At 42.3% G+C, this 11,793-nt stretch overlaps 1 pseudogene; it reads right to left on the bottom strand.

Moving 5' to 3' along the window:
* Positions 1–10,381: 10,381 nt before the first annotated feature.
* LOC114510153 lies at positions 10,382–11,569 on the bottom strand (annotated as a pseudogene).
* Positions 11,570–11,793: the final 224 nt, after the last annotated feature.

Raw genomic sequence — 11,793 nt, 5'->3', positions numbered from 1 at the left:
TTGGGAACACTCGTAGTCTCGCCTCCCCTCCATCCTGCCCACAACAACACTGCATGAGGTCTCATCAACCCCTGAGAGCTCACCGAACAGCCTGGAGGCCTGGGATTTTGTCCCACCATGTTTGTCTAGGCTCTACGGGGCCAGGTATGCTACAGTAAGATTTAGGGTTTGACACCATTCTGTCTTGTGTCTCAGTTGGCACATCTGCTCTCTCTGTGGGTTATCTTTGCTGCATTTCTTACATTTAACTTACCAGTATTTCTTGGGCTGATCCCCCAAGAGAAAAAGGGAATCATAGCAACAGGATAACATGCATTACTAAGGCTCTGCCCGCTCCTATTCACTCTGTCAAAAGTCTCCAGTTTTCAGTGAAAGTCCCCCACAATACTATATGGTGTGTATGGGTATCAATACAGATATAAATATATAGATATACCTACTATATAATACTCGTATGTATGATTTGTGCATAGTAGTTACATTTTCATTGAAAGTTTATTAACCCCTATTTTACGGGTGAGCAAGCGAGCCTCAGAGTGACTCACTAACTTGCTCAGGGAGGGGTCTATGCCAGTGGTGAGATCTGGAAAGTTTTAAAAGACAAAGTATCATCTCAGTTTGTTTTTAAAGGTTTGGTGGAATGTTAATTCATATTTATAGTTTTTAGCTACAAAAGTGATACATGTTCACTGTAGAAATTTTTAAAATATAAAAAATCACAAAGATGCAAGTCACAGAAAAAAAACACAAATCCCACCTCAATATAAAAATATCTTTAACATTTTGGTGTATATTCTTATAGACTTTTTTTCTGCTAATCCCATTTGAAAAAAACAATTGGGACCACACTGTAAAATCACCTTCATATTCTTAAGGGTTATTTCATTCCATTTGCAGAATAAGCCTGCAAAGTAAGAAGCATCACCAGCCCCATTTTGTAAGAATGATGGAGGAGTAGAAAGATGAGGTTGTTCAAGTCGCGCAGCAGAGCCAAATGCACGTCCAGACTGTCTTTCTCCAGAGCCATGCTCGTGGTTCTCCCAGCTGCCCCAGGTGACAGGCTGGGCCAAGGTGATGGCAGGACGGGAAGGAAAAGGAATCACTCACTGACTGGATTGTTACTAATGTTGGATTTGGTGCCTGCTTCTATGCAGGGCATAGAAGAAAGAAATTTTTTAATGATGCTAATTTTTCTAGCCTGGGGGTCTGGGGAAAGGATGCTCCCACAAATGGTACCAACACACAATTTGTTCAATAATACGTGTCACTTCTAGTAGGCAAGTGCGTTTCCATAATTCAGACTTGTGTCCAATACAGGGCTGTATGCACTGTGTAATCAATCCAGTGAGGTCTTATCAAACCCATAACCAGGTGACTCTGCAGGAGGAGACTTGGCCCTGGCTGGAAATCCATGGGAGCCAGCATGGGAGTTGGGGCGCCTCATTTCCACAAGCTCAGGCCTGCCTACACTGTGCTTTCCCACGGTGGCTCTTCTGTCACCAGCATGGCACCCAGAACGAGTACCATACAGTCAGGCAGAAGGGTCCCCTCTCCTGTCCACACCAAGTGGATTTATTTCTGCCCTAGCAAGGATGGGAAAAACAACTTTTCGCCAAGAGGAAAGAAGAAATCGAAACATAACATGTACTTCTTCCCTGGGCTGCATGTTCCTGGCTTGACTTCTGTCACTTACGTTGTAGTGATGTTACTTGTTAGAGTGGCACAGACAGTTTCAGGAGAAGGCAGAAATGGCAGTCTGGGACTCGAACCCCTAGAGCTCTGTCACCTGAAGAAGGGGAAGAAACAGAGGGTGTGTGGGAGTTTGGAATGTCTCTCCTGATTCAAGTCTCCAGCCCCACGCCCCACGCCCCACCCTGCCCACAGAAAAGGAAATGCCACCGTTCAGACCCAGATGGGAAACGCTGTGAAACAAAGCAGGAAGGTGGGTGCACTGTTCCTGGGACCTGGGGGTCGTGAACCCTTTGAAGGTCTGTCTGACAAGTTCAACTCTGACGGGGGCAGGGAAACAGTGGTTCGCTAAACATGGAATTCCCATTCAACTATTGGCTCAATACCCAGCACCCAATCCACCATCTGCGTCCTCCAAGCCTAGGATAATTTGCTTTGTTTATTTTTTTCTCTCAGGTTTTCTAAAACATGCCAACTTCAAAAAACTCATCCTCAGGGAGCTAATTTTTACATAATTGGTAATTCATTCTGTTGTTGTTGTTTTTTTTCTTTTAATCAAAGCTGCTCTCCATTTCTGGATGATATTTGATGACCTGCATTTGTAAAAAACATTAGATTTGCCCTCTTTGACTCTGAAAACTTGGCAGCAGAGTCTAATTCTCTCCAGGCCTCTCCAGTGTGACACTTCTTGTACTCCTTTTCCCTAACACATACCACAAATCGCTCACACAAATGCTTCAAAGAGGCCAGGTTCTTACAAATATCTTACAGAGAACCTTCTCTGGGCCTCTTTTTTCCTCTTTCTTCAGTTAGTTAATCCCAAGAAAAAAAATACCTGCCAAGAAGGATTCCTTGTGGTTAATCGGGCCCAAATCCATAACCATCTTCCAGCAGGTATTCTTCTGCAAAGGCATCTCAGATAAGCTGCATTTCAGAGAAAAGCCTCGGGCTCACCTCTCAGCCTGTGCACTGTGCTGCTGAGTCAACCCTAATAAGAGAGCTCCTTGGATTGAAATTTAACCAATAGAAGCGAGACTTTTCCTGCCCAATCATAGCTACACAGCAAAAGCCTCATTCACCTTTACCAACCAATCATAGCAGCTCCATTTCAACCAATCAGGATAATGCTATTTGAATCACTCAAACTGTGAAGATTTGGATCCTCATTTCCATAGAAGTGGACCAATCAGGGACCAAGTGCAGGAACTCCTCTCATAAGTTAGCTTCCCCTCTGTCTTGGTGGAAGACACTTACTGTCTCCACCCAGACTGCATTTCCCCCACTGGGGCTGTTCTAACACTGCAGCTATGATGCCTGAACCCCTCCACCCAAGCTGCTTCAACTGAGCGGTCTTGTGCCTAAACTGTCACAGCACGACTGAGCTGTCTCACAGCTGAGCTGTTGTCACTAAAAGTCTCCCCCACCTCATGGCACCCCAAATTTGGGGATTCCTGGTGGCATTGAATTAGTGGTGACAACTTTGGTTGACAAGTTTCTGAACCCCTTTTGCTCTTCCCTCTACCTCTTATCACTCTTTATCACCATTGTTTCCCCATTTATTAGGCATACCAGATGTGCCTAATAAATACTGACAAGTGAGGTAATTATGAATGAATTCCTTCCAGTCTTTTTCTGTTTTTCTTCTTTGCATTTTCTCATCACTGGCTCCATAATCCAATTGAGAGCTATACTCTGCCCCTGAAACTTTGCCACTTTTCCCCTTGCGTGTGCCAGTATCTGTCACTCTTTACCAAAAAGTTCCTAAATGAGACAAACTTCATTGTCAATGAAGTCACCTGGGTGATTTGATGTTTTGCCAAAAAACTCTGCACGAGACATGATGCATGAATGGGCCTGTTGTTGTGATGTAGCTGCCAATCACCAGTTGCCCATAGCTGCGACTCTGAATCATCCAAATAGTTTCCACTGAGGAATGTTCAAGTTTAATTCAAATTTTGATGCAGATTCATTGCTCTACCCACTCTGTCATTTTGAATGTGGCAGCCACACAGTACACATGCTCACTCAAGGGCATCTACCACCCTCACTGAGTAGTACAGTGAAGTTGTCATTGTTCACACATGTGATTTCAGTCCACACACCTTGGCTGCCAGGTTACATCCATTTAGCACAAACCATTCCCATCATATTAACAAGGGCTGGGCTTTTTCCAGACAGACCTCATATTTGTCTCCAGGTTGGCCAAGCTGATTATTACTATTTCTGTACATGTAAACAAAACCCAGGATTCACATCACTTGTTACAGAAATACTCTTTGATTGAAAAGGTTTACATTGCCTACTGTATAGCTCCTACTGTGGAGACAAGATCTTAAATTTTTTTCAAGTTGCAAGATTGTCATTTAGAGGGTTACTGTCCTTTCATTCTAGAAGCAACATTTTGATGAAGCTTTTAGTATGGTAAAGCACTTATTACCATGCCTCATCATTTGTATATGTGTGTATATTTATACACACATATAGTGGTCTCCCTTATCTGCCGTTTTATTTCAGTTACCCACTGTCAACTATTGTCTGAACATATTAAATGGAAAACTCCAGAAATAAACTACTCAAAAGTTTTAACTGCATGCTGTTCTGAGGAGCATGATGAAATCTCACACCATCTATCCCACCCGGGGTATGAATCACCCCTTTGTCCAGAGCCTCCACACTATAGAGACTGCCCACCCCTTAGTCACTGGGCAGCCATCTGGGCTATCAGATTGACCACCAAGGTCCCGCAGTGAATGTGTTCAGGTCACCCCTACAGCAGCCTGTTGCTACATCACGATGTCTGCGTTATTCACTTCACTCCATCTCACCACGTCGCATTGTATCATCTCACGTTGCCACAAGAAGGTGAGTACAGTACAGTAAGGTATTTTGAGAGAGACCACAGTCACATAACTTTTATTACGGTGCATTGTTATAATCTTTCTATTTAATTAGTAGTTATTGTTAATATTTTAGCGTGCCTGTTATAAATCAAATTTTACCCTTTATTGTTGGTATGTATGTATAGGAAAAAACAGCATGCATAGGGTTCAGTGCTGCCCGTGCAGTTTTAGGCACCCACTGGGGGGTCTTGGAACATATTCTCTGTAAATAAGGGGGAACTACCTGTGTGTACACACACATACACAAGCACTGAACACTGACATGCTAAATACTCTCTTTGGGCATACAAGCCGAGTGTGTAACTAGCAGAAATATTGACCTGCAGCATTAGATATTTTTTCCCCTAAATTCAGATTTAAGCTGTCTTGTAACTAAACACTTTTATTTGCCCTTGGGAAAAAGCAGAAAGACAACAGCCTGGAGAAGCAACAAGATGACAGGGAGCAATCAACCGACGTGGTGCACAGTCCCAGAGCCAGGTGCTGTTGAAGTCCTGGCTAGAATGGGGGGGTTCAGGTAACAGTTTCCTTAAGGCAGGGGTGTCAAACTCATGTTCACCAGGGGCCACATCAGCCTCGAGGTTGCCTTCAAAGGGCCGAATATAATGTTAGGACTGTATAAATGTAACTACTCCTTAACAGTTAAGCAAGAGCTCGGTGCTGCTGCCAGGTAGAAACAAGGTGCCGGGCCAATAAAATAAGGTAGAGGGCCGGATTCAGCCCGTGGGCCTTGTGTTTGCCACCTGTGCCTTAAGGAGTTCCAAAAGTCACTTGAGAAGAAAAACCTAATAAAATACTGAACCCCTCGATGGCAGTGGAACAGAGACTCGGACCACTGATATCTAGGCATTAACAACCTCCGAAGCTCCAGAAGATGGGCCCGTGTTCCCTGCCCCGGATTCCCAGCACCGCTGCACGTCTCCCTCCCCAGCCCCTTTCTCCTCCCCTCCGTGTGCAGACGAGGGAAAGCAAGGATCTGCTACCTTCGAGTCTGTCTACCACATCTCATGCTTTATAAGCATCTGGTAAATGTTTATCGAGTGAATAGATAAATTACACTCACCTCCATCCACAAATACAAAATTATGTGAACACTGAATAAGAAGGGATGAAAAGAAGAAAATAAAATTTCAAACTGCTACCCAATTTCCTTTCTAGCATTTCTCAGCTGGCTCTGACAATCACTAGCTCCTTGGAATATGAATAGGTGGTGGGGTGTGGAGAAGTCATGGAAGAACATACTGTTAGACATGTTTGGGAATGCTGGCTACATAAAGTAAAAATGGCTTTGTTACTGTTAGGCTTTTTTTAATTGTAGGAATTCTCAGCTTTTATACCACAAGAGTATATCCTGTGTCGTGTTTCCATATGTATTTAATCATAACCTTTGTTTAGAGAAGTATCTTGCAAGACAGTGTTTCTTGGATATACGGTTCCCTAGAATGCATTTTGGGAGATGCTGGTTTAGTACCATCTTGGTTTCTTTTGGACTTTTGACTCAAGCTGCCTTTGCCGGCCATCACGTAGTTCCCTCAGACCCTTCTGTGGTCATTCTCCCAACGGAGCTTCTCCTGGTAAGTAGAAATCACTGAATGTCCCCAAACATCCTCTTTGCTTCCACATCCCAACGTCGAGGTTTCATTTAGGCCCACCTTGGTCTTCTCCAAAGTCTGAACTACTTTCCAAGAATCTTACAGATTTCCTCAGCTTCAAACCATAACTTAGAAAATAGGTTGTTATCTACTCATCCATTCATTAAAAAAATCTATGTGTTAAGTACCTCTTAGGTGCAAGGCACTCTGGGAATGGTTATGGACATAGATCCTGCCTTAAGGAGTATAGAGTTTGATAATAGTTGTAACTTGAAATTACTGTGCTCGGGAATGAAATATCTCACATCTATAAAATGGGGATAATTGTATGCTTTTTTTGTCACATTGGTCGAATACGATGAACTACACAAAAATACCTGGCACAGTGCACATTCTGGCACAAGAAGTCACAATGGCATTAATAGTAGGAGAACCCTTTAGAGTCTACACAGCAGGTTTACCCAGAAGCAGGCCTTGTCCTCGACTGCTTCACTGAAACCCCCAGAAGCTGCCCAAATCACTGAACTTGGAGTGCGCACTGGGAAGGTACCGCTCCCTGCATCCCTACACACCCTCTGTGCCTTGTGCTGCTGGCTAGCTGAGGCAACGGTGAACCAAAAAGGAAGCTGCCTTAGCCAAGTCTGGCTGGACAGTCTCTCCAACCCTCTGGCCTGGCTCAGCCTCCGTAGTCTGACCTGGTTCTCATGTGTATTTTGACAAATGTTCACAGTGTTAGTAGGACATTTTGACAAATGGGTAAACTAAGGCTCTGAAAAAATAAATGCCTTGGCCAACATCCCCCTGATAATAAGTGGCGCTGCTAAGATAATTCTACTTCAGGTGGCCAATGGCACATGGGTAACAAGACAGAGATGGAAGGTTAGGGGGCTATTGCATTAGTCCAGGCTAGGGCTGGGCAGGGCACTGCCACAGTGGGACAGAGACAAACGGGCAGAGACCAGAACAATGAAAAGGTCAAGGGAACATCACGCCTAACAGAGTGTTCGCTCCCCATTGGGTCTGTCTTCCATAGCCAAATAGCTTTGGTTACATTGATCATTACATGGCCCCTGCCTTCAAAGGACTAAAAATCCGAAGGGAGATGAGAGAGACCACAAGAAGTACATAAAACCAGTTTCTGCCACACTTGGGTAACCTAGATTCCAAGATTAATTCCGCCAGTAAACGGTTATGTGACCACGGGCAAATCACAGAACTTCACTGGATCACAGTTTTCTTCAATGATCACTCATGTGTTCACATATTTAATGAGTATTTTTCCGTGTTTACGAGGTGCCAACCACTGTGGTAGGCTTTAGAAATACAGGCGTCCCTGAAACCCAGGGAGATGAGAGGCAATTCCGTAGCCGACTCCTCTTCCTCTTTCCCTGTCCAGTCAATCACCAACTTCCAACTGTTTTACCAAGTAGCACAGCATACCCAAAGCATGGCCTGAGCCTGTTCACCACTTGGGCCCTCTCCACTGCCATTCTGGGCAAAGCCACAGTTCACACGAACCCAGGCTTGACTGACTCCATTGATGGAGCAGAGACCCGGTGAGTCAGGGGAGGGCCTGCCTGTTGTTAGCCATCCTTCCTTGGAGCCCTGCCTGTGAGCGGAGTGAGACCAAGTATCCTGGACGACAGACATCCTGTGTCAGAGGCAAGGGGGCCGAGAGCCTTAGGAAGAAGGACAGTCTGTAAGGCTTGAACATGATATTCACATTCTAAAGACATCACACATTAATGACAATCACATTATGCACATAATTGTTTCAAAAGGAGGGCAAATTAGAAGCCAGAGAGTTTAAGTATCACAATAACAGAATTATGTTTCCTGCAGGAATTTTAATAATAAAAGTTTTCTAGTGGCCTATAAGTTTAATAGCCATAAAACCAGTACATTATTAAGAAAATCCAGCCTTTGATGATTCTGGCTTTCTGTGCTAGTTTGTTGTTTTTGTTTTTGTTTTTTTAATCACTACCAGCACTATCATACCACAGCTTTTTATCATTCTTTTGCATGGAAAACAAAATACAAAATTCTCGAACAAAACAGCAGTATTGCACATCACCCACCCCCACACAATTCTAGCTCCCCGGCAGACAAAAATAAATTGCCTCCATTGCCTGGTCTATAAAATGAGGATGATAGTAAAGGACCCACTTCAAAGAGCTATAAATAAGGTCACGTCAGTTGATATTTGTAACGTACTCAGAGCAGTGTCCAGCACACCATACGAGGTCTGTCCTGAAAGAGTCCAGCCATTGTTAATATATAAAGAACGGTTTGAGGACATCAGTGTAACCTGGCAGCCAAGGAGAGTGGACTGGAATGCACATGTGTGAACAATGACAACTTCACTGTACTAGTCAGTGGGGGCAGTGGATGCCACTGAGTGAGCATGTGCACTGTGTGGCCATCACATTCAAAACGACTGTACGAGTAGAGCAACAAATCTGCATCAAATTGTGTGTGAAGCTTGAACACTCCTCAGCAGAAACTATTTGGATGATTGAGAGAGCCACAGCTATGGGCAACTGGTGATTGACAGCTACATCACAACAATGAACCCACTCATGCATCACATCTTGTGCAGAGTTTTTTGGTGAAACATCAAATCACCCAAGTGACTCAGTCCTCCTATAACCCAGATTTGGTGCCCTGTGTCTTCTGGCTTTTCCCAAAACTAAAATCACGTTTAAAAGGCAAGAGATTTCAGACTGTTGATAAGATTCAGGAAAATACAACAGGGAAGTTGATGGCAACTAGGAGAACTGTGTGAGGTCCCAAGGTGCCTGCTTTGAAGGAGACTGAAAAGTCATTGTCCTGTGTACAATGTGTCTTGTATCTTCTTCAACAAATGTCTCCAGTTTTCATATCACATGGCTGGATACTTTCTGGACAGACCTCGTCATATTACCTTAGATAATAAGGTGTAAAAGTGAGTGTTTCATGTTTTATACTATGAAGCATGCATTTCTGGTATTGTTTTATGCAGCACAGAGGATCCCCACTGTTCTTTTAAAAAACACCTCCAAGTTATAGCTCTTGCAACAGTATTAACAGATTAAACATGATGAAGGGTTCTGCTCCCTCTATTTCAAGTTTCAAAGAAAAATAAAGCTCCAAATCTCTGTAGGACATACCTGAAAATGAAAAGCTTTAAGAGACAGTTAAATGTGTTTTGAAATAAGATACAAATTGAAACAAGATTCTTAAGTGTGTATCTGTCTTAGGCTGATATGTACTGGGCCTTTAAAAACAATTTTATTAAATCTGAATATTTTCTCAAAAGAGAAATAGCACAGTTTGCCTATAAACATATGGTTTTGGAGAGAAATCAAGCTTTTTCAATATTATTGACTAAGTATTGTTTGCTTTTGAATTATATTAATTTAATATTCAACTGAACATGAGGATTTGGCCTCACACTACTTATAATGAAATGACTTATTTTTGAAATAGAAACTGTTTAAAGCACTAGGAAAGAATTTACTAAAGCTGTATAAACAAGTCTTCCAATGTCACGAGAGATCCCGCAGTACAGAAACTATCTTGCACCGTTGAGGCTTCCCAGTGAGCTGATCTTCTGAAATTTTAGTGCCGTTTTAAAAACCAAGAAGTCCGCAGAAGACTGCTGTGATGAGCGCTGTTTCTAAAAACAAGTCGCAGACACACCCCCATTCTGCGCGTTGGCACTGCTCCTCCGAGTCAGCAACTCTGCGCCTCCTCTGAGGCCCACTAATTTTCGGCTTAGAGAATAGCCTAACCTGGTTCTTGACAAATTTGTCAGATAGTGTGAATGTTCTAAGGGCTTTCTCTCTCAAAGAGAAAAAACTGATGTCTCACTAAAAGGTAATAAGAAGTATATCTTACTTTCAGACATTAGACTTTCTGGAATTGGCCCAACTGTATAAAACTTTCAGAATTATGTGCAAGTGTGGAATCAGCACTAGGAAAACAGTGGGGCAAAATTAAACCTCACTACACTAAACTCTTTTTCTAGCTTTAACTCAAAAATAAAAGTCATGAGACTTTCATAACATTAATTTTAAAAACACATAAAAGTAAAAAGTGCTATTTTTCAAAAAGTACAATTCTTTCCCTCCTACATATCACCATGGAATGATTTCAGCTCTCCTGTATTAAAAGCTGGGTTTAAAAAAAAACTAGTATTGTAATACTTAATATATGCTATTAATCAGTAGTGGCTTAAGTTTCAGCAGGACCTCTATTAGTCTTTGAATTGTTCCTTTTCCTCCAGGACCTTTTGGTTTTGCAAAACTTTGCTTATGTGCATGCTACTTGGTGTGTGCTTCTTCACAAAGAAAGTCTGCAGTCAACTCACCCCCATTTCTAACTCATTTTCCTAATGATATCCATTTGTAGTTGTCTTTCTACAATTTCCATCAGCGGGCTCTTTCAGCTAGAATACAGAATCCATTCTCTTCTACTGTGTGTGTATCCAGTCATTAAATAAATAAAAACAATGGACTCCAAATAGTCTCCTTCATGGGAATGTTTACATAGAAGGAAATGGTAATGTACTGAATCTTTGGGAACCCCCTTTAGCAAATATTTTAGCTCTGTATTTGTTATGTGGCCAAAACTGCAATTTAATTTTTTATATCTATCTCCAGTTGCATATAGCTGAGCTGTCTGTTTTTCAATTTTTCCAAAGCCTGAAAGCTCCTGGAGAAATAGGAAGTGCTACTCCTTGCAGCATTTGATGCAGTGTTTGATGTAGTGTTTGATGCACTGTTTGATGCACTGTTTGATGCTTGGTGTCCATACCATGGAAGTTCATATCTCATCAAATGTAATATTTCCATTCTCCCTCAGCTTCAGTCGGTGGGGCAGGGGAAGACTGTGACAGAAAATATTTTTTACAGTCATGTAATGATATATCTTCCTTTACTGCTCCAAATACTTCATCCTTAATGTGGTCTCCACCGAACTCCTGTTTCAGAGCTGCTCTTGTTGCTGCATACAACATTTTTTGACAAACATGAGAATGATCTGGAGACCACACAACAACTGTCCATTCATATCCGTGGGCATTCAAGAATCTGACCTGAGAAATATATAGCATGGTTTTGTCCTCCCGCAGGGGTAAAACAAAGTGATTATAATCCTTATCCCAGGAATCTGAAGGATAACTACATGATCCAATCACAAGTTTCTCTGTTTACTGATTTCCATTCCAGAGATGGAAGCACTGACATTAAAAATGGATTGTCATGCAGAAATATTTTCAATAAATATTTTCAGAAGTCTGTATTTTCCATTTCTTGCTCTGGCAAAGATATCTTTAATATCCTTGCTTGCTTGGATGGTGATCTGGTGGGACATGGCGGCGGCCTTGGGCTCCCAGCTTTGGCACCGCGTACAGTGAACGGTCCTGGTCGGAGACTGTAGGAAGTGGCCTACATTCTTTTCAAGTGCACATGGAACATTTTCCAGGATAGACCACATGTTAGGACACAAAACAAGTCTCAATAAATTTAAGAAGGTTGAAATGATATCAAGCATCTTCTCTGACCATAATGGTGTGAAACTAGAAACCAACACAAAGAAAAAAACTAAAAAACACACAAAGACATGGAGGC

Source organism: Phyllostomus discolor, chromosome 13, assembly GCF_004126475.2.
Source record: "Phyllostomus discolor isolate MPI-MPIP mPhyDis1 chromosome 13, mPhyDis1.pri.v3, whole genome shotgun sequence".
NCBI classification, from domain to species: Eukaryota; Metazoa; Chordata; class Mammalia; order Chiroptera; family Phyllostomidae; genus Phyllostomus; species Phyllostomus discolor.
The sequence above is the reverse complement of the archived record's forward strand: the minus strand, read 5'-3'. Positions and strand labels throughout refer to the sequence as shown.